Below are 25,201 nucleotides of genomic sequence, written 5' to 3'. Positions count from 1 at the left end.
AGTGAAAACAGCCATGTGTGTTGGATGACTGTGCTGGTGACTACCAGCCACTGCTAAGGAGCGGAACCTCTTGATTCACCAGTACACACAAACACACGCGCACACACGCACATGCACACGCACACGCACACGCACACACACGCACACACACACTGCTTGCGCTGGCTCCCCACTAATCACCAGAAAGGGGTAAAGTTCAATCTTCCAGCCTCTGCAGACTGCCTTCCTGTTACATAAAAATGCATTTTGGTTTAAATGTTGCCATTTGTCTTTTTTTTTCTTCTTCTTACAAATTATTGTGTTCTGTTTTGCACCTTAAAGAAAGAAACCAAATAGAGAAGCCACTGTGTCATTTGCCAAAGTGTTCATTATCTTCTACAATTGTTATTTGACCTACAGGTAGATACACCTTGTGTCATGTCACAATGAGAGCCAGAAACTCTAATTCACTTCCTCCACTCAGCCGGTCACAGGCCCACAATTGCGTGGGAAATAAACACTGAAACTCATCTGGATTTATTTCCTCAAGTATATTTTTTCTCTCAGAGAGTATGACACAATCTTCAGGGTTTCAGAGGGTGACAACCTGGATCTATCATTTGTATTTTCAATGTTCTTCAATGTTTTAACCAAGTTAAAGAACAGGCACTTTGATGTAGTGGGAGTGCATCGAAGTGGAAAAAGACACACAGCGAATATATTTTGACATTAAGCAATAGATTAAATCACAGTTAGGGGAATTTTACCATCTCACAGGTGCAGCCATCAGGCACATAACGCTTTGCCTGTCAGGGAATCATTAAGGCTTTCCTTCTGTGAAACGGAATGCATTTTCCCCAGCAAATTTAATCCATACATGGGCTCATTAAATATTTATTGATTTGAAATATCACACACTCTTAAGTTGGTTGAGTATCTTCTTGCTTCCCACCCTGTTCTCACTGTGATGTAATGTGACATTAAGTGATTAGGTGACAAAGGAAGAATTTTCCCTCTAGGATGGGGGGGGCTTCACAAGTATATAGTGGCATGAGTTGGCTGTTGATATAGGGCTATGTCAGATATTATTTGATGTTTCATTTGATTTTTCCCCTCATTTGAAGACACCACTTAATCAAAATTAATAATTCAAGGATCTAAGTGAGTACATCAATGCAATTCATTTGTGGAGTTTCAATCCCTTGAATCCAATTTACCATAACTGACAAAATAATGAAAATACCTATATTTAGTAGAATTGCAATGCTTTAAGGGAACTTGTGCAGAAGTTACAGTCAATGTAATGTTTTGTGGTCGTAACATGCAATTGATGACTTCAAGTATTTAATTTAAATACTATGCCATCTGGGTCAATTCTTAGCCAGTGGTAACCCATGACACTGAAAATGATATTGCAAGTGTCAGCTCACTATGAAAGTTGATTTTACCACTGGGAAACCAGGACGTCGAATCCTTTGGGTTAAGAAACAAAACACAAACAGCCCCACAGCTCTGCTACCCACATGGTGTACTTAAATCTGCAGTAGGCTAACTTTTTAATGCAGATATCAGGGAACGGTCATGCTTAATTGGTAGCAATCATAGAATGAGCTGCTGTGAGAGAAATCCAACAACATACACTTTGTTTATACCCTCAAATTCTGTGTTCTGAAACCCAGAATTCGGACCAAGTTTTTGTTTCCAAAACAAAGAACTTTACAACATGAACCAATCAAAGAGAAAGGCCAGTTAATGTTGTGAACCAATTAACAATGAGATTAACTTCGCATGTTCACATAGCAGTACTTTTTCTACAATATATGAACAGTACACATAGCTGGATACGTTGCGAAATAAAGATCTTCATCATTGGCAGACAAATGATTGGCTTGGGTTCCAGTAATGCCAAAAATGAAAAGAAAATTGGATAGATAGCTATCATACTAGATTAAACATTGTAGCACAATTTGGACGATGGCAAGAGCTTTAGAAGTGGGTGAAAGATGTACGTGAAGCTTGAATTGTTTCTGCTGGACAGGTAGGTCTAAATTTCAGCACTAATTTACCTGGACTGTTTCCCAGCCAATTAATGGGAGGCACTACAGGTGGAAAGGATGATTCTGGCTGGATAGGACAATTCAATATTATGATATTTAGCTTCTACAACAACTGCAGTTTCATAAAATATTTAAAACAATGATCAGGAACAAATTTAAATAGTTAATTTAGATGTTTTGCATACCAGCCATGTCAAATATAGAAAGCACAAAATTGGCTTCTTGTAGCATGAACGTGTGTTGCTAAGGCTGCAGGACTGACCCTGTTGAATCGCATATCATTAAAAAGCTTATCCTCTGGAGTATGTAACTTGCTTGCTAATTTGCTAATGAAAAAAACTAACAGCTATTTTCTCAAAATATTTATGATCTTTAGAGCTGACATCTTTAGTGAAATTAATGTTACGCCAGTCTGTATTCTTGTAATCCTTCTTGCTGAGGAGTCATAGTTAGATATGTTAATGCACATTCATGACAATGTGTGTGGAGAAGTCCGGGTAGTGGGGGTGTGTCTCTTGGACAGGGCCAATGGGTCTTATGACTTTCAAAATGTTTTCACATCATTGCAACTGTTGAGAAGGTTGCCTGCTTCAGCTATAACTGTATTTCAGTGTTTTGACATGGAAAAAAAGCATTTCCATTTAGAATACACGACACATTGAACTACTGTACCATGCTTACGCAGAACAGAACTAATTCTAGTGAGGTCAATTCACCGAATCAAGCAGGTCTAAATAAAAAAATACTTGCACATGAAATGGTGTTGAATTACAGTTTTTATCAATCACATACACATTAAAACTGGTTATATGAGTAAAACATCCCAAACCATTACATCAGCTACAAAAAGAAAATCTAATTTCTCAAAATTATAAATACTATTCACCTGTTGTCACGTTGCAGATTTATATATTTATATATATATAGAATATTTGAGCTTGATGCCAGAGATATGCCACATCTTATGTTCATCATTGACAAGGCAGGATTAACCTCACCGAATGGAGGAAAAGAGGGTTGAACATAATTGGCCACTGACCCTGGCCATTGTGGAGGCAATGTCACTCTGTGTGCCGCCATCAGCCACCCTGGGACCCTCCACTGCCATGCCACCCTGGGCTGATATAACACAGCATGTCTGCTGGCTTTCCTCGCTGGTCTTCAGGGTAATACATTTCAACAAGAGCAGAGGGAGCCAGGGCAGCCAGAGCAGCTACATTGTTATCTGGGACATCAGTTTCCACCACACTTCTGTGGTGCACAACTGGTTCACAGACGATCCAAGATTCTGTTATCTGTTTCTTAAACCCTAATCCCCATTCCTAAACCCCATACAGAAGTTTTTTTCTCAGCATGGCAGTGGAAGGTATATGAAAGTTACATCCCCCACTGCCTGGCCAGGCCTAACATTGCCTGTGATATAGACAAAAACCTCTGGCCTGAGAATGCTGAGTCCATGTAAATATAACTGTTTATTTTATTTATTTATTTTTACAATGTGCATATATTCCTTATTTTAGTTGAATAGTTTGGAATTATTTTTAATTTTTAAAAATGTAATGTTTACTCGATTCCCTGACTTTTCTTGTCTGCTGAAAAATACAATTTTGAATATTGATATTGTGTACTGTTTTACATTCACATTTATATAATTTATGTATATCATAGTAACATGTTGTTGCAAAATGTATATAGGTTATGAAAAAACATATGGTTACTCATTCATTAACAGCTTTTTTAGTAGTGTTTTTAATTTATCTCGCTAGTGTGTAATGGGTATTCAGTAATGTATTTGCATTTGATGGCTTTTGTGTGCCATCTGAAGGCAAAGTTTAATTTATATAGAAGATAACACATTTTTGAGAGGAGTGTTTTGTTTTGTCTTAGAAGTCTAAGGTTTGGACAGTAGTGTGAGTTTTGTGTTTTGTGCTTATAGTTTTGGGGAAATAGAGTATAATTTCAGGAAATGAGTGTAAGCAATTGTGAAAAACTATAATTATAATAAATCATAGTTATTATCTGATGAGGCAGAATAGGCAATGTCTGAACATATGAAACATGCCATACAAAAATATTGCACCAAAGAATCCTAAATAGAAATATATAATTAGTAATTGGACGAACCAAGAAAAATTAACAGAGACATAATAGTAGTAGGCCTAAAGATAAGGCAACGGTGAAAAATAACCAATTTCTTAAGTTGGTTCAGAGATCAATGCAGGAGGAGATGTAGGCTACAGCTTAACGGTGTGTTGCTGAAGTGGTTAGAAGAGCATCAATCCCTTTTTCAAACGTGTGAAAATGAAATGCAATTAGTTATACACACTTAATTGCATTTGAGAAATATAGGCATAGTTTGCTTTGCAAGATAGTTGGCTAGTACCAGCTAAAGTTAGTAACCATCCCTCAATCCGGTTGTTTAGCCTTCTGGCTCACTAGCTAGTCGTGACTTGTGATAGCATAGATTAATATTAATCCTAATTCCTAATTAATATTGATAAAGGAGAGCTGTGTGAATCTTATGGCAGTGAGCTGGTTTTTACTACCACTATCACAGGTTATAGTTAGCAAAACACTGAATTTCATTTGATATCTCCAGGTCAAGATGTCTGGAGTCTTTGAATACACAGTATATGTCAAATTGCAGAAAATTGTGTCATTATTTTCTTTCTTTTTTTTCTGGGGAAGGTCCCCCATTCCCCCGCTCTAATTGGCTTGCATTGTTTCTAAGAATCATTCGAATTTGATCCACAAACTGAGGCCAAAATAAGAGAAGAGCACAAAAAAGTAATCTCTCGCCTCTTGAGCATGTGGAGATCATTTGTATGCATCTCCCACTGTGAGTGTCCTTGACATCTTCACACAATCAAATCCAAACACTAGACTAACAGCATATAACATTCTAAAAATTAACTGTTTTGTGACTGTATCTCCTACCACGGCAAACATACAAATATATGTAACATAATATTATCAGACACAATATGACATGTAAGTTTGGCAGTGTAGCACAGTGGATAAGGAACTTGGCTTGTAATCGAAAGGTCATAGGTTTGATTACTGGGTAGGGCACTGCTGTTGTACCCTTGAGCAAGGTATTTAACCTGCATTACTTCAGTATATATCCAGCTGTATGAATGGATACAATGTAAAAAAAAAAAAAAATGCTATGAAAACGTTGTGTAAGTCGCTCTGGATGTAATGTAATGTAATGTAAAGTGTCTACCTGCCCGTAAAATTGGTTATGGTGTTAAGCTTATGAAAAAAAATAAATAAATACAAATCCTACCCAATTAGAACTTTGTATCCAAGGAAGAAACATTGCATCCCTACCTGAATATCCAATCAATTAACATTTGTACTGAATAGATGGGCTTTGCTTCATGGATGCTAAGAAAATAACCATCCTTAATGCGTGATGGCTGCCTCTGAACCTGGATTTATGCTTTTATAATGATTTTGCAAACTTTAAACAACTGTTTATTTGTCTATTTCCTCATTAAGAAGACAACAATTACTTCTTAAGTGGGTTGGCTCGCGTGTTTCCCGAGAGCTTCAGCATCTGGGCCAAATGTGTTTCTGGTATAGTGCCTTTCAACTATTCAGCTTCCCTGGTGAGATGTTATCTCTCTCTGCAGGTGGATAGGGAACAAATCCAGATACCTCTCTCATTACTCAAAATGCTTTCACCTGATGGTAATTAAGTTTATCACTTCCAACAAACTGCACAGTGATTATATGAATTACACAATCAGTCTCGCTGATTGTATCTCAACTAATGAAATGGGAATGATTGCTGTCTCTTTATTTTAATTGAAAAGGCTTGCAGCTCCATTCTGTACTCATATTGAGAGAGAGAGAGAGAGAGAGAGAGAGAGAGAGATTTAAAAAAACCCTGAGCAGGTTCCAATCAACACGTGTCCTACATTTTCAATAACAATTAGAAGTTTTATAATCAATAAAACTACATTTTCTAACTGAGTGTGAGAAGAAATGTGTAACAAATCAAAATGTGGAAAAAATCTTGGTTTACGTAAAAAAGCTGAGGTCTATATACACGACAGTGCTCTCACCAATGTGTCCAGTTTTTTTTTTTCTCTCTCTCTCTCTTAAAATAAGCATCCCTGATGATATTCAACTGAAGTCCTGTTTTAAATGCCACTAGAATCTCAAGCCAATCTATATTTTTGGACCATATAGCAATTCTGTGCAGCTAGTTGGCCTATTTAAATTATCTTCGCACTGCACAAATTGGATCAATACCGGCCACTTGTGCAGGAAACTGAAAATGTATTCATTTATTTTTTGCTGTTATTATTTCAATGAGCAAATCAATTCCTTTGTGAAAATGAAGACTTTCAAAAGCACAGCAAATCTTATTGGGCAGTAACATAATGCAGGATATAATGGATATAATGCTGCTGGGAGAGAACTATGGAAAACTGGCTGGTTGGCAAGGGGGCAAGAAAAGCGCCAGAAAGCGAAACAAAGATTACATTTTTTGTAAAGAAGGTCGGCTTCAATCTGCCTCCTTCAGCCACAGTGAAGGGCTCACATTTCTCCCAATAGAGAGCATCTACATTTGATACATGGATCATTAATATAGCCCATTCTGACCTCCAGGTCTTCTTGCTTGAAGTGACCTATGGGAATAGTTTGATTGCTTAAGCTCTCGAATCTCATTAGCAAACCTTACACATATGCCATTTCTTTATTGAGGGAAAATTAAACTTTATTAAATTTATGCAGAAAAAAGAATAAGGCATCCCTTAGGTAAGGAAGTAAAGTGGGGTGACAGTATAGCATAATGGTTGGGGAACCAATATTGTTCTAGATTTCTAGGTGGGAATGCCATCATACCCTTGGGAGGTATTTAACTTGAATTGTTTCCGAAGATATCGAAGATAGGGCTGTTGGATGGCTTATTTGGTTAAAGAAACATATATGAGCCTCAAAAAGAGCGTCTGTCCAGATGTATAACACTTTATAAATGGGGCCAGGGCATTACCGCAAAATGGACCATGATATCTACATGATTTTAAATTGGGTAATGTTGTTGATCTAATTGAAGATCTTCAGTTCAGGTAATACTGTTAAATACTAAAAATAAAAATATACAGGCTGTAAAAGTCTGAAAAGTCTCTCTCTCTCTCTCTCTCTCTCTCTCTCTCTCTCTCTCTCATGCACAAACATGTATAAATACACAGACAAACACACACACACAAACAAACATAAATACACAAACACGCACACACACACACACACATTCAGTGACAATACATATATCCAGTGCCAATTCAAAGTGAAAATAATCCACAGCAACAAGATAAACACTTAGAGTGGGGGGAAAAAAAACAATTCTAATCAAATTAATTTAAAGTTTGAAATTATCTGTTAATGTAGAATAAGACATAATTATCTTCTAAGCACTCTGCTTCTGGAAGAGAGAAGCTTTATGAAGATGCACTATAACCAGAGTAATAGACAAGGAAATTGGAATGCACAATGTTGGGGAAGTAGATTTGTGAATACTGAATTCTAATGAAAGACTGGCACCCATAGGCAGAAATTGTTTGTTAAATGTACAGTACAGGCCAAAAGTGTTAGGTCACCAGTGGATAAAAAAAAAAAACCTTAGGTGGAGAAGAATTCAGTTAATATATGTGCATTTATTGAATAACAAACCTGGTCAACAAAACTGCCTGGTCAAAAAAAAAAGTTTTTTTGGACAGTGCCCACTGTACAAGCCTCTGGAGGCAGTGTTATGATCTAGGGTTACTTCAATTGGTCAGGTCTAGGCTTAGCAACATTATGCGGCAATAAAATGAAGTCTGAGTACCTGAATGTACTGAATGACCAGGTTATCCCATCAATGGATTTTTTCTTCCCTGACGGCACAGGCATATTCCAGGACGACAATGCCAAGATTCATCGGGCTCAAATTGTGAAAGAGTGGTTCTGGGAGCATGAGGAATCATTTTCACACATGAATTGGCCACCACAAAGTCCTGACCTTAACCCCATTGAAAGTCTTTGGGATGTGCTGGAGAAGACTTTACAGAGTGGATTGACTCTCCTGTCGTCAATACAAGATAATGCAATTCTGGACGGGAATAAATGTTGTGACGTTGCATAAGGTTGTCGAAGCAATGCCATGACGAATGTGCGCCGTAATCAAAGCTAAAGACGGTCCAATGAAATAGAGTGTGCAATTTTTTTTTTGGCCAGGCAGTGTATAATAACAAAAAATGAGTCTTATTTAAAAATAACCTTAGCCATCACTTTCCTCAAAATAGCCTCCTTTGACTTTAATTACAATTAAATTAATGGAAGTCTATCCAATCATTTTGCAAATGTTGGTGGGAGGGAGGTGCAAGAAATATTGAAAATAATAGGCTTATACCCTGCGAGAAATTGGATGGATGTGCATCTGCCTTTTCTCAATCTTTTTGGTCCAGTGTTGATGATGATTGGCCCACTGGAGTCTTTTCCGGTTAACGGCACATAGCAAGGGCTTTTTCACAGATACACATCCTTTTAGACCAGCAGATTTTAATTGCTGTTTGACTGTAGTCAGAGGAACTGGTTTCTCTGTAGTTACAGTGAGTTCTTCCTGTAGTTCCTGTAGTTGTGATGCAATTTCACCACAGTTTCTCTTTCTAGATAACACAAGATATTTGTCTTCTGCCTCTTTATTTTCCTGGTCTTCTCAACATTACTGCCCATCAGCTGGAACTTTCTGAGTGTGTAGTGAACACTGCACCTAGACATCTTAAGTTTCTTTGCAATTTATCACTCGGAATAACCTTCTTGCCACAATACATTTACTTAGCCCTATCATATAAAATAAATATGATGCTGTTTTTTTAAGAGAAACTTTGTGCCATGGCTGGGACTGAGGGCAAGAGGTGTAAAAGTGAATACTGGACTTGAGTTTGACCCACTTAAATGTTAATGTGAAAAGTCTTGAAATGGCCTGAGTGAAGCAGATATGTGGTCTTATGCAGAGGCAATGCTTCTTGGCTTAGATATTTTCCCTCAACCTACAGAAGACACTCCTTGCAGGGACAGATGAACTCCTGAGGAGAGAGCGAGAGAGAGAGAGAGAGAGAGAGAGAGAGAGAATACACTGGCAAGCTACTGCTAAATTGCCCCCAGCAACATGGGGTTTGTGCTCCAACTTGTAAGAATTCTCTATGCTTCCCTATAGCACATACAGGCCTGCTTTTTCTGTTCACTACCAATGCCCCCCTCCCCATCCCCACCCACACTTCCTCAGTTTAAATATTGTTACAGCAGCACATCCATGTAGATCCATCTGTCAGGCTATGTAAATCAATCTGTCAATCCATCTGTCTCACTGTCACATTTCCTCCCCCTACCATTCCTTGTCTGTCTGAATGGTGGCTGATATCCAATTCATAAATAAATAAATGAATAAATAATAAATAAATAAATCACAGCAGCTCTCCTGCCCTAGAGAGGAAGCCAAAGGACTTGTAGAAATGTGCATTGCTCCTAAATATCATGCACATTACAGCTGATTTTACCAAAAAACCTCTTATTTTAAGCCAGAAAAAAATTTGTTTTTAAAAATGTTATTATTACTACTACTAATAATAATAATAATAATAATTATAATAATACCAAATATGTAAAATATTAGCTTTCCTGTAATATTTACATTTTTCACAGATTTATTTGCATCCTCCCAAAGTGATTGTGTGTTGGGAGGTGGACTTCTTTCTTTCTAGGAAAATGGCAGAAAGGGTGAATTAGCTCCGCTCTTCGATGCTGCACATGAGTGTGTTCACTCACACTCGATTTCCCCTGAGCAGCCTTTTCAAAATCAATACAGTGACACTATTTATCACTCTGGCAAATGATCACATGGTACCATTTCCCTTCACTACAAGGGAGAAAATGCTAAATGCTAAGTTGTGGACTTGAGTGATGTCTACCTTTGTTTCAACCTTCTTACTTTTCACATTGAATCTGGCTAACACGCTGTTAAAGTCATAAGGCAATGTAGAATGCAGGTACCGAAAGGAGATGACGAAGCTATGTGTGGGCAGGTGGCATGCACACTCTTTATTAGAACTTTCAATCCGATTGAAAAATAATGTAATGAGTTAAAAACAGATTTGCAACAATTCACAGCTGAAAATGAAAACAGATGAAATGTTTGTAACCAATCCAGTGTGGTCCAATGTTATTTTCAGAAAAAAATATTTTATTTTCAATAGCAAAAATCACAATGACAGGGCTTTTTTTGGGGGTGGGGGTGGGGGTGGGGTGGGGGGGGGTGTGGCTGAGTGGGGAGGTAGCTTTGTCAAAAAAAATGTCTTTGGATTATATGCATATAAACAGCAGTGGCGCCTGCAGGATTCTCTCCCAAGGTATGCAGCTCTATGCAAAGTATACACAGTGCACAGCTTGGCATCCTCAAAGTTTTTCTTTTTTCTAAATCAAATAACAACTACAAGTTTCGGACTGGAAACACAAAAATGTATCTGAATTTGTACCAAAACTGCTTGGTGGTCTTCGCTTAATTGTAAATTCTTATATTCAAAACAATGTCACATTCGCTGTTGTGTCCGTGTGCCTCGAGAGAGAAGCCTACAGGTGCCAACCGCCACTGATAAGCGGCAGTTGGCACCTGTAGTTCTAGTCTATTGTAGTCCTTGTTCTTACAATGAACAGAAATATGCCAAGACTAGAATCCAGTCCACCTTGACAAGGACATTTGGGCATTGAAAAAAAATAAAATAAAATTCAGGGAATTCAGGAAAGTTCATTAGGTATATGGGTTCAGTTCTTGATTAATGCGAAGCAATACTACAAAAGAGCCAAGCTAGAGCTATCCTTAACTTACCCTCTACCTCTCTTAACTTAACTCTTGTTTAGAGCTGTTATAAGATAACAGCCTTTTATATGAAAACTTTCCTCACTGCCATTTTGGTGCAGTGCTGCTGGAGGTTAGCCAATCTGACTATAATGTAGAGTGAATTTCCATTTTGAGAAAGATGATAATGTTTCCCTGCCACTGTTCAGAAAAGAGGGAACAAAACCATCTGGAATCTGGGATCAAAACAGAATTGTCCGAAAATTATGGGGAAAGATTAAACTCCCACCAGCTCAATTTACGTCATATACATCAATTTCTTATTGCAGAGCAGAGGTGAATAACACCCGTGGATTCAGTTTCTGACTATTTAAATCCCTATTTACAAATATTGCTATGCTAGCAAGGGAAATGAAATGATAAATTTTACAGGACAATTCAAGGCCTCATTAAAGTTGATGAAATGAGGATCACAGGAATAACAGGGTTTAAACGCATCCTCCAAGCACATTTAGGGAAAATTATACTTGGATAAAAATGCAAACATAAAATGCAATGTTTATATTCAAATTATATCACTATGTTCAATGCATATGTTTAGGAAAACTATACAATAACTATACAATGGTAAAGCCTAGTTTTGGTTGCTTCTTTTGTGATGAGGAATGGTTTACATATGACGTGCCTTACAGATATGGATGTTAATGAGCACAGGATACATGCCCACCCAGTCCAAGTCTGCTGAACAGGTCTCAATAATCAAATTGTATTTGTTGCAATTTAATGATTATAATTGGGTTAAAAAACTTGAAAGAATTATAAAGAACACAATCAATAGTCACTTCTGAGGAAAATAACCACAATTTAAATCCAGCTGTTTGGACCTTTAAAAAAAAATATATATATGGGGGGGGGGGGGGGGGGGGTGGCGGTGGCAGTATGAGTGAATAGATTTTTGAACATGAACTTGAATATAAAAAACACAGCACCGTTTACTGAAATTCACATATAATTTATCTATTTATTCACATTGCACAACCCCCAGATATTTTTTCTGCTTTAACCCATGTTATTATTGTTGTTGTTGTAGTTGTTTTGTTGTTGTTATTACTTCAGGCAGCTTCAATTCCACTACTTCCCTGATGGTGAAATCACAATGATGAAACTGACAAAGCATTGCATCGTGCTTTCAAAAAAAAAAAAAAGAAAGTAGGAAAAAAATACAGAAATGGGTATGGGTAACAAAATACATTAATATCTGCTAGGGATTACAGTTTTATCATCGGCCCACAGAAAACAGCGACATTGTAATGTTCTCAAGCGGTCTTAATGGATATGTACTGACGTTTAGGTAGAATATGAAGCATATTAAATCTCTTGAAATCATTCAGCGTTAAAGTAAGGAAGCTCAGAGCTGGCAAGAAAATCTCTTAGAGAACCCGCAAGTATTTCACACTGCAAATGAAGTCTAGCAAAGAGTTAACCCATGTTAAGCCATGGGAGAATGAATAAGGAAATCATAAAGAAGCCTTCGTTTTTATACACCGGCTTCCCGTCTTGTATTAAAAAGGACATCAACACAGAACGATATTAACACAAATCGGTCATCTAGACTGTTAAAGGAAATCTTAAGTAAGTTTAATTTGGGTCTGACAAGATGTCTCCTCTTATCTGTCTTAACTGCTTTATGCTTGGTGAATTGGTTAATTTTTTAGTGCCATGTCTTATACCATGTATTAAATATTTTTCCTTGTGCAAGATCCCAGAGAGTACTGATACTTATGGGCTAATCTGACTGAATCTATGCTATTTCAATATGACTTCACAGATAGGGCTTTATAATTATTGTTGTTGTTATATTGTTTTCAGGAAGAGAAAGAGAAGGCTGGATATATATATATATATATATATATTTGAGCATGCATTAGGATAAGTGGATACATTATGATAATTATAATTGATGTATTTGTGTGTGTGTGTGTGTGTGTGTGTGTGTGTGTGTGTGTGCTGTTAAGTGCAAAGTATTGGGACAGTTACAGAATTTTTGTTATTGTGCCTTTGTACTCCAGCATTGGATTTGAAATCAAACAATTAATATTAGGCAAAAAAAAGAAGTATATTCCACCTATATATACACAGACAGGTGAAAATATAAAGGAAAAACCAACATAAAGTGTTTTAGTAAGGAGTTGGGTCACCACGAGCCGCCAGAACAACTTCAATGTGCCTTGGCATAGATTCTACAAGTCTCTGGAACTCTACTGGAGGAATGGAACACCATTTTTCCTCATTTTGTGTTTCGATTATGGTGGAGAGTGCTGTCTAACACATAGGTCCAAAATCTCCCATAGGTAACAGACCATAACATGACATCATGATGAGAACAGGCCATTCAGCCCAACAATGCTTGCGTTTTTCCTGACAAAATTAGTGCTTGCATTACCTACAGACCAGAGTATCTAACACTGTATCAAGCCTAGTTTCAAAAATCCCCTAAATTACAGCTTCTACTACATGGCCTGGTAGGCTATTCCACACATTGACAACCCTGCGTGAAAAAAAAAATCTTCCTAATGTCTGTGCCTTTTGCTAATATCCATTTATGTCCCATTGTTCTACTAAAAAAAACTCAACCTAACAGGTGGAGATCTGGCGACTGTGAAGGCCATAGCATATGATTCACATCATTTCCATACTCACCAAACCATTCAGTGACCCCTCGTACCCTGTGGATGGGGGCATTGTCATCCTGAAGAGACCACTCCCATCAGGATAGAAATGTTACATCACAGATATGAAACAATTATTTCCCACATCAAATGTAAATTCACAAGAAAACATGGAGTTTGCTGTCACAAATGTTGCACTTTGAAGGCGGCATTTTTAGCATTTAGATATTTGTTTTACAGCAAAGAATCAAGATCCCAAAGGATTGCAGAATGGAGAGTTTCAACAAGAGCATGGGACTGTAATACAGTTTCTCAGGGAACTCTAAAAGCTCTGAGGACAGAGCGCACTCTCAGATGCAAGAAATAAAAACTATCAGGGGAGACAGCACATCCATTTTAGTTTTTAGAGCAACCAAAGTCCTTGAGTATCAAACAAAACAAATTGTAAATTGTTTTGGCAAAACTGTCTTCATACGGACCGGAAAGATTACTTTAGGTCGTCTCTCACAGCAGAGCCGTGACCTTTGCTTAGTGGTCGCGCTCAGAGCAGTCATCATGTCTTTTCTGCATTGCTGAGTCAGCAGAACTAAAGAGCGCCAATGATATGCTAACATATAGTAATATGAGCTGTCTGTTTACATCTTTGAAAGCAAACTCAGTTGTGAGACATTTTCTGTCAATGAGCTGAGCTATTCACTTATTTTTTCCCACCTGTAGTCTGTTAGAGCTAAATTGCTACTTTGCTGAATGTTTTTCATTGGGTCAGGTTAGGTTTCCCACTGCCTAATTTCAAGCAAACCACAAAACCTTAAAAAAGATACACTGTTTTGAGGTGAGGATTAAAATAAAGTGTACTTTTCAAAAGTATACTAGAGTACACTTTTTGGTGAGTGAAGTTGAAGTAGACTTCAAGAAAGTAGTCTAGCAGTATGCTATCCAGGGGTGGAAATTAAGCATACTTTTTATAAGTACACTTAAATACCACTATACGTATATGCAATTTATCATACTTGTTTTAAGTACACTATAGCACAACTTAAACCAATATACACTTGCATTTGTATATGAAAATACCACTTTATGTATATGCAAATTAGTATACTTATTCTAAGCACACTGACGTACAACTAGAGCATGTGCAGGTTTAAAGGGCAGTAAATAAATGTCACAAAATGAAGATTGCTCTCAGTAATTAAAACTAATAATGGTCTTTTTGTGAGGCTGATCATCAGGCTTTAAAGTGACTTGAAATATGGTCTGTGGCAAGGTCAAGTTTCAGGTAATGGGGCTCACAAGGATTTGGGTATTAAAGCCAAAGCAACATTCCTTATTTGACCACCACCAATGGGTGACAATAACTATGGGTCCGCAGTGATGTGAAACAATCAACTTTGTGTGGGTGGGCCAGGGTTGGTCAGGAGTCATCTGACTACTGTTACCTCAATGCCCCTTTGCTGCTTGCCAGACACAGGTTACCAGTTGTTGCATTCACACATCCCATCCTCACTAAGTCTCTTGTACACTCCATGGCTTGCAACATGGAGAAAAATAGCACACAAGCTTATGGGCAGGTGCGTCAAAACATTAGCATACATTTCGTATATAGCATTCCCTGTACAGTGACAGACCATAGCAGTGGCATGACAGTTGATTTAAAATAAATGTGAAGGTCCTCAAGCCTGGAAAGAACACAATAATGTTGTTGCATTGAAGCATCAGCCTCTTTTAGGAAGGTTTTTGGGCCTGGTTGTTTATTTTTCTTGAACAGTACTCTTCTACAGGATGACTTTGCAGTTTTGACTGCACCCAGGGGTAAGTGTCATGTGCAGTCTACATAGAAACACTTGACATAGCTGCTATAAAGTAACATATCCCACTATCAGCACCATCCCTGCTCCCTAATTAAATCAAAGGGGAACCTAACTGCCAGCGAGTGAAAGTGGAGCACCAATTTCCTGCCTCTCGGCTATCAGAGGGGACCACAGACATAAAAGTAGCGTGTTGGAAGAACTCCAGAACAAGATTATACACAGTGGATCCGTGACATTCCATCTAGACTCCACATAGACATGGCCTGCATTCAAGCCTCTTCCCCACACCCTGTCTTTCAGGAGATTAATGAAAGCAATTTAAAGTCCAGGTTGACCAGAGACTGAGGAACACAGAAACATTAGTTTCCAGGTATAAATAAAGCAACTAAATTCAGCTGGATTCTGATTCTGATCCCAATGTAATTTTACATATACCTGGAAGAGAATATTAATTTATTTTCGGATTGAATACCAGAGCACAATTGTATTTCCAGTTTTCATTTAATAATTCAGGAAGCTATTTTTGCTGCTTATTAGGCAATAGAGAATCACAAAATGCAATACAATTCCATGCACTGTCCTGCATGTCACAAGCAACACAGCAGTTTGAAAGTTGTTTGTGACAGCAATGAAGGTCAAAGCGAACGTCCTGGCATCCTGAAAAGGCACGTAACTTGGCTGTCTGTTCTCGATAAGCTTTAAGATCAGCCTCCCTGAGGCGGTGCTTCTATCTGTCTCTCCGTCTGCACACCAACCCCATTTCACAGTCCGCTCCAGATCCGCTGGAAAGTCTTGACTGTCCCTTGTCACCTTGCTCAGAGATGAATGAGATCACCCATCTCCTCGATCACTCTTATCACTACATCCAGTAATGCCTTGTTCACGGCTATAATTTTCAGCTGCCTCCAGGCTGTCCTCCTTTCTCGCTCTGTTCACCCCCTGATTTTGGCTTTCATAACACCCAAGTTATAAGGGCTGTGACAAACAGATGGCTGGTGGCATCTCTTATGTCCTGTCCATAGTGAACCCGCTTCTTGAACACTTTAAGGGCACTCAGCAACAGGTGTGCAAGGTAATCACAGCTATCTTACAAAAGGACAGTTTGAGAATACGTTTTTTTTTCAAAAATGTGTAAGGAGTATCTGAGCTTCACGCACATAGATCTCTTCAGTTAGTATTGCATCTATAGTTTATAAACTTCTCTATTATTGGTATGAAGGAGCTAAATGGGAAATGTGGAGGTGCAAAGCCAAAGGACATAATCTTAAATTAAATGTACTCATAATTGCAGTCATCCCTCTGCGTATACACGACTGTAGTACAATCAATTCAATAAATTCCAATTCCAATAAATTTAATTGCTGAAAGGAGCAGTTACTTCAGATGGTACTGTGTGCATGCATGAGTGTCCCATAACTTAAAACACAATTGAAAATAAACATTTTAAATTAATCTGAATTAAGTGAGTCACAAGATGGCACCTGTGTCAGCTGAGCAGATGTAATGGCCAGTGCTTGATAACAGAACAATATCAGTCTCAGTGCTCACGATGCCAGTTATATAACTTCCAAATCAAAAATAAATTAATCACAAAAAAACTACTGTATGTTTTAAGAGAAATGTTTGCATTTGTCGAAAGCATCAAAAGACAGGGGATTGATGCTAACATCAGCCTCCTCTCCATCAAGGTGTATCAGCACAGATCTTTGACAACTGCAACAGCGCTGTATATGTCTCCTGTACTTCCAACAATGTAGCCTACTCACCATTCTAGTTTTTTTTTTTTTTTTTCTTATGGATTAATTTCCTTAGTTTTTGCACCAGGATATTTAATTAATAATTGGTATTATTATGCATGTAACATTCACTGGAAATTCAGAAATTCATCCTAAAACAAGTATTAGATTGCATGGTAGTGTACCAAATGTTTAAATCACATGTTTCTATAACACTGCACTACGTATGTACATTGAGTATAGCACCATAGGTGTGAAAAATATCCCTCCCAAACATCAGCCCACATTCAATACCATATGGTACAGTCACAAACCCCCCCCCCGACTCACCAAGTTACTTTCCGCTACCAATCTATCACACACACAAAACTGTGAATTTCTCACAAATCAAATGTAATGGACATACGCCTACATTAGGCTACACAAATCATAATGGGAACATTCACAGTAATTTAAACCATAACAGTCAGGTATAATTTCCAGAAACAAATACTTGAAGATGTCACACATCCAACAGGGTTACAGACAGGGTAGCAATACAGCACAGAAGTAGTTGTAAGTTAGCACTTCTCATGACAACCATACAATTAGCTGATAGCATTAAGCAGACTAAGACAATAAAAATGTGCATCTACAACATAAATGTAACATTATTTACATCTAGCTAGCTAACTATCTAGCAACATGATCTGAGACCATAGCTAACATGTTAGTGAGTATGTAAACACCACGCATCTAGTTAGCTATAATGGCTAAGCTAGATCCCAAGCTAACTATAGGCTAACTAATGTTAGCTACTTATAGAAGCTATGCTCTTGTTTATAAAATGAATGAAACATATTGGTAACACAATTTAAATAACTTACACAAAACAAATTGTAAAAGGGAATTTATTAGCAGGCTACAATGTCAGTGCTAAATGGCCATATTAAATGAGGTAGACAGTTAGCTGGCTAGTTAGACATAAACATTGCCATTAAGATCCAATAAAAAAATAATGTTAATCACCCCAGCTGTACTTTTCTAGCTAAGAGAAGACAATACAGTACCCAACATTAGACTAATAGAACAGACAAGCAACAAGGTTCTCTTGCTTCAAACACAGGATACGCCACGCTATCAGTGTGACAGGCACACCAACAGTAGCAGCAGCCAATCTATAGCCTGCCTGTGACACAGTCGCTGGACATAATGGTTTCCCGTTGTTCCCATCTAAAGTTTGTGTAGAAGTTTTGGAAAGTTGGAATTTTTCAAATTTGGAGAAGATAACCTGATTTTATAAGTTAGCATTGTGTCTTTCCATGTTAAATCTGTGGACAATTCACCTTCCAAATTTCGAATTTTGAGATCTGATTAAAATTTAATAAAGTGCGTCGCCATGGAAGTATAAAGAGACACATCTCAAAATGACTAATGGAATGAGGTTTTGTGTCAGGATCCGTTGGGTTTAAATTGAGTTGTTTTTTTAGGGGTATCCACAACATAGTATTGGCGTAGTTATAAAAAAAAAGTCAGTATTTGGTGAGCCCATGTCAATTGTAATCCAACTCTGAAATGGCATTGGCAACAGCAGATATTGAGGATCAAAGATCTCTGTTTTGCAGGGCTGACCAACACAAACAGGCTGCGCTCAGTGTAATAAATACACAAATAAATATGAATCTCAGAATAATCCCTAACAAGCCTATTAGTGTACAGAAAATTTTCCACCATTAAAATGCTGTTTACTCTCTTTTAATGAAATGAGGGGACCGAGAAAGCTCATTTGCATTGGACCAAAGGGTCAGTGATTGCACAGAACGGGTCAGATCATGCAACTATTTCAAACTCATTTTAGGCCGGAAGTTGGATCTGACACTCAGTGAATTTCCTCCACATTTTAAAGTGCTTTTATGACAGACCTTTACCTAAAGGTCAATGTATAGGCAGGTGTAAGTCCAGTCATTTTTCTCCTGTCTTCTAGCTAAATGGCTGGAGTTCCTCTGGATCAGCATGAGGAACTGCGCAAACATTCAAGTCATTTATTTTTTACGAATCAGAAGTAATATTGTTTATGCAACACCCATCGTAAACACACTACAGTCCTCACTGAAGGTTACATGCCACTAATTGAGGATTAATTGTCAATTAAATTAATTCTGGAGGACTTATGTCTAGTTTTGAGTCATTCCAGTGTTAGTGCTTGCATAATTGCATAATCCAAATAGCTAATGTTCCTTCTCACAAATGGCACTGTTATCATAGAGCATTCAGCAAGAAACAATTAAGGGAACATTGTCTTATGAGACATGCAATTTAGGCAAGACCTAGCAATTGGGGAGAGACTATCAAAGCAGAACCAGAATTGTGTTTATAGTCTTACTCTAAATGCATAATGTGTACAAATGGCTAATTTGATCAGATAGAGTTACTATGCAGTCTAAACCAACTGAGTGACAAGAGGTTCGAGAGCTATCCATTGATCCAGGCCATTGATGGTACAGTCAAGTATTGCAATATGACTTTACAGAGCTGGAGAAACAACAGCCAGTTGCACTGCTCTCCCTTGTAAGTGCAGACATATTAACCTTTGTTTTACTTGTTGGTTTCATCTACACTACTTACCACAATGTAAAATACAAATACAAAAAAGGTGATATGTATTTAAGTATACATTTAAATGTAATTTCAAGGTATTACATTACATTGGGTGGCACAGTGGTGCAGTGGCACTGTTGCCTTACAGCAAGAAGGTTCTGGGTTCAAATCCCAGCCTGGGCCTTTCTGTGTGAAGTTTGCAAGTTCTCTCCGTTTCCTCGTGGGTTTCCTCTGGGTACTCCGGTTTCCTCCCACAGACTAAAGATATGCACGTAGGCCAATTGGAGACTCTAAATTGCCCGTAGGTATGAATGTGAGAGTGAATGGTGTGTATGCTCTGCGATAGATTGGCGGCCTATCCAGGGTGTGTTTCTGCCTCTCACCCAATGCACGCTGGGATAGGCTCCAGCACCCCCAACAACCCTGCCCAGAATAAGCGGGTATAGATAATGGATGGATGGATGGATTACATTACATTTATATGGCACACACTTTTATCAAAAGTGACTTACAATAAGTGCATACTTATTGTAAGTCCCTCTTCTAATTGAATAAATATAACTTTATACGCATGTACAATTAAGATAGTATTAACAATATAATTACCTTATATTAGAGAGGATACAAACAGGAGGATGCAAAATTAGCTAAATTCATTCACTATGAACATGAAGTTAGTTTGCTGTTCTCTTGGTGCAGTCTATATAAGGTCCCTCCCTAGTATGTTATGCTCTCACCCAGTACCATTGCTATTTATTGGAGAGGAATAAATGCCATTGCCTAGTAAAATTCAAAGTCCTGTGTTGTTCAAAAAAAAAAAAGCAACTTCATACATACACTCACCGGCCACTTCATTGGGTGACAGGAGTGGCACCCAGTGTGGTGTTTTGCTGCTGTAGCCCATCTGCTTCAAGGTTTGATGTGGTGTGTGTTTAGAGATGCTCTTCTGCATACCTCGGTTGTAACGATGGTTATTTGAGTTACTGTTGCCTTTCTATCAGCTCGAACCAGTCTGGCCATTCTCCCCTGACCTCTGCCATCAACAAGGCATTTTTGCCAAGAGAACTGCCGCTCACTGGATATTTTCTCTTTTTCGGACCATTCTCTGTAAACTCTAGAGATGGTTGTGCATGAAAATCCCAGTAGATCAGCACTTTCTGAAATACTCAAACCAGCCCGTATGGCACCAACTACCATGCCACGTTCAAAGTCACTTAAATCACCTTTCTTCCCCATTCTGATGCTTGGTTTGAACTTCAGCAGATCGTCTTGACCATGTCTACATGCCTAAATGCATTGAGTTGCTGCCACGTGATTGGTTGATAAGATATTTGCGTTAACAGGTGTAGTTTGCAGTTGATCAGGCGTACCTAATGAAGTGGCCGGTGACTGTATATTCTGTTATATTAATATGGCCTTGTTTACGATATTAACTTTTACACTTGCGACACGCTCAGAATTAGTTAATCACGGCAATTAAGTACAGCTGTCCAGTTATTGTTTTATGGTTTTCAACCTAAATGTCTTTGTCATGCACACATTATTTTTCTGCTAGGTTATTTGTATGTATTGTTATATTCATTAAATCACAATAATTGTGAAACTGGATCTGTATAGGACAATGTTTTAAATTTTGGACAAGTAAGTTTTGCTATCGGACAAGTAAACAATCTAGGTGACTTGTCAATTAACTCACAACGCATGCATGATTCACAATCTGAGAGGGAGCATGGCACCCCACCATGAAAAGCAGTCCTATTATTAGTACCAAAACAAATGAAAAACAAACATTTATTTAAAAAACAAAGGTTTTCACTGAACCATTGGCAACATTGTGGCATGACACCAGTAAACAGAAGCTGAGATATTCAGATCCAAAGGAGGGGGTTATGATAAATATAGCAATGAAAACTAAGATGCCTGTAATGTAATGTAAGATTGTTTTGAAAAAACTGTCAAGCATTCATTTTAATTAGTTCTCCATATCCAGTCACATTCCTGTCTTTCAGCTTTTAAAAAATAAATTAATTAATTAGACAAAACCAAACAAGACAAAAACGAAACAAATCAACCAATTTTGTAATTAAAGGCATAGACAATAATATTTCATTAAAGTATGCTTCCTTGTGAGATTCAAATAGTTTTAATGCCCACACTTACCTCAGGGAACAGACCACATATATAATTAGTGCCGCTACCTGAGTAATGATAGGATGGTGGTGGAAACAATATAGATTTTGATTGGTGGAAGGCTAGGTAATTTTCTAATAATAATGTTGGGAGATGCTTATTGGAATATACCCTAGCTGAGATGTGTTTAATCCCTTTTTCAGAACAATGCAGTTCATTCTGTTGACCTCACTCTCTTTCTTTCAACAAATTCAGATTATCAATGAAATTATTATTTCATTGTTGTATTCATATTTACTCACTAATTGGAGATCTTTATCAATATATAATATAGCAAATGGTTTTTCTGATCTGGTTTTGTGACTGTAGGGAATATTTGTTTTTCTCTCCACGGCATTGAACTTAAATCCTTTCTGTTTATATGCATACACCCTGTTCACTGCCTTACTGGTTAAGATACAAGAAGAATGGAAATTTTGAAAACTTTCAGAGAGATGAGTCAAATGCCAGACAATATATCTTGTGATCACTTCGAAACTTGGATATAATTAGTTGTTTTTTTTTTGCATAATGAACACCCTAATTGGATAGAATAGGAAAATACAGTCGATGAGCCTGTGTAATTGCATGCCTATGTCCATATACGAGAAGAGAGAATGAGACCACAACAGACACTTTCCCCTTGCCTGTCAAAGAAATTGCCTAGGAAGAACCCCTTGCACAAGTTCAGAGTGCAAGGTGCTGCTCTGAGACAATGTCAGCAGGAAAAGACCAGAATTCAAATATATATAAAAATGTTCTGATTTCCATTTAAGACCAGCTTTCGTCCGGCGCTACAGCAACTTCCCTAATGATATGAAGGCCTTTTCATCAGAAAGCTCTCTTGGGTGCCTTCTGTCCAGTCTGATAGCAGTTATTTGCAATGAAACGCAATGAATGGTGCCACTGGTGAAAATTTTCCTGTCTGCCGTGGAATAAATGTCACACATTTACCCCGTGCATTACTGTGCAATGTTTAGTAGGCCATTCCATTTCAGATATAATTGATGGATCAGCTAGCATAAGTCGGCCATGGTGATTTTAATGGTGAATTACGGTAAGGCACATTCCTCAGGATGAAAGCAGTGAAAATGCAATATTGCAATAACCAGCTGTACAAAAAAAGGAAATTAGTATAAGTCTAGATAAGTGTTTGCAAATTGCAAAAATGTAATGCAATGAGGCAGATATCACATATAAACATGTTTAAAAAACTCTCTATCACTTAGACCAGTGGCAGATCCATGGGTGGTGTACATGGGGGGGGGGGGGGGGGGGGGGGTCCCTTCAAGCAGGATGCATTTGTATATATTCCCAAGCAAGTTTACAAATGATAATATGCAAAGTGTGTGTGTGTGTAATATATGTTAACGCCTTCGTGCAAGGATCCTAGTGGCCAGGACGCCAGGATCATGAGATGGTGCTCAACTCTGACACTCAGTGCTCTGGAAACAACAAACTGTGCTCAGGCTTTATTAGTAGCGGACACACAAAAACTATGCCAAAAATTTGTATTCTGTTACGTGTACAAATGTCCCTTTCAAGATTCAGTGGTCATTTATTGTCTTGAACAATCAGATAGAGAAATAAACATGCATTGTTTCACAGTGATTCACGATTAAATTGAGTGTCTTTCAAGAGGTTTGCACAATTTTGTAATTCAGGCATGTCACATACAGTAGTGCAAGCGTTCATAGGTGGCTCACTCGTGTTATGTTTGATGCGCTGGTTAACCATCAAGCTAGAACATCACCAACATTTTTCTGATGATAGAATATTATGTCAGTTTAATCTTATTGTACATAATGTAGGGTATTAGTATTAGTATCTCCATGGGCTATACTTGTCACTTAGGGCATGGAAACCACTCTGTTTCCCTTGGAGACATCATAAATGGTAACATTTATAAAATGTCGTCCCATCCTCATGCAACACAAGATTACATACTGTAGAGTACAGAAAAAAACGAGTGAATGATTACACATTTAGGTATGTTTACCACAGTGTGCCGCAATGTTTTTGCATTATTTTTCAATGTGATATCAATGTTGGTCTTAAACCATCATAAGGGGAAAATGTATATGCTTTATAATGGACAAAATACATAATTATTTTTCAGAGAGGTTTTGGATAGTTTTATTGAGACATTAATGAACACCAGGGTACACTGTTTACATTTTGCTTCATAGATCTTTAGTAGTTCATATGGTCAAGGAGTGTAAGGCCCAGGACATGTATAATTGTATCTGTTTTACTTTATGTATTTCATTTCAAACTAAAGGAGAACTTCATTTTTGCTAAGATAATTGCATGTATGGCACTTTATTTCGATGTAAACCATGAAACTAAGTTATAAATGAATACACATATTTGTATTGTAAATTGTGTCTTGCTTCATTTAAGCCAAGTCTCTGTGATGATCGCAGCTGGAGTTACTGGTTACTTGGAGAACTGCCTAAATGGAGCGAGGATTGGCCAGATTTGGCAGCCGCATGAATGAGTTAATGAGTATGACCCTATTGGCGGGAACATACTTAATTCAACCACAATCTGTCAGCCGTCCCGAATTCTAGTCTGGTCTGATAGGAGGGGGAGCAGTCGTAGATTGTGGAAGGGGGGAACTTTTTATTCAGGGCACAGTGTATGCCATACAGTTTTCATCCGTTATATGCTATGGTGTGATATATAAATGTGGTCTGTAAGTATATGGACAGTGACATAATGTTTGTGGTTTTGGCCCTGTACTCCAGCACACTGGATTTGAATCTGGATTTGAAAGGCTGTCCGTAAAAGGGACTGGAAATGCATCATTGTCAATCATTGAATGCTCCTACACTGAAGCTCAGCACTGTTCTCAGCAAGAAATTAAGCAGAAAGCACTTCACAAACCAAGGTAATGTCTAACAAGTGTTTGTGTATGGTTTTCATTGTATGGGCAGGGGTCAGGCTCATTTATGAAGGAATGACATATCTAAAAGCTAACAATTTACTTACTTGAAAACAAGGCTAAGCACCTTAATATTATCAAAATATTTGTGGTTTTAGCCTTTTTTAACAAGACCAAACATGAATATGTTAGGAGTTAATTCGACTCAGCTATTGAATAGCTCTAAAAGATGGAAATGTCATGAACTGGCATTTAAAATTAAAATAGGAAAAAGTAAATCATGACCTCATGGCAATCTTGTCACAGTTCACAGTATGAATTAGGATAAGCAGTACAAATAAGCAGTACATAACAATAAACAGTGGCAACACAAGGAACCAAGGTAAGCATATACTAGATGCAACAAACTAGCAGCTCGGAACAACATAGAGGAAACACAAAGACCAAGCGATGGACTAAGGAAATCCAGGA

Source organism: Anguilla anguilla, chromosome 9 (genome assembly GCF_013347855.1).
Source record: "Anguilla anguilla isolate fAngAng1 chromosome 9, fAngAng1.pri, whole genome shotgun sequence".
Lineage (NCBI taxonomy): Eukaryota > Metazoa > Chordata > Actinopteri > Anguilliformes > Anguillidae > Anguilla > Anguilla anguilla.
Note: the sequence above shows the minus strand (reverse complement) of the source record.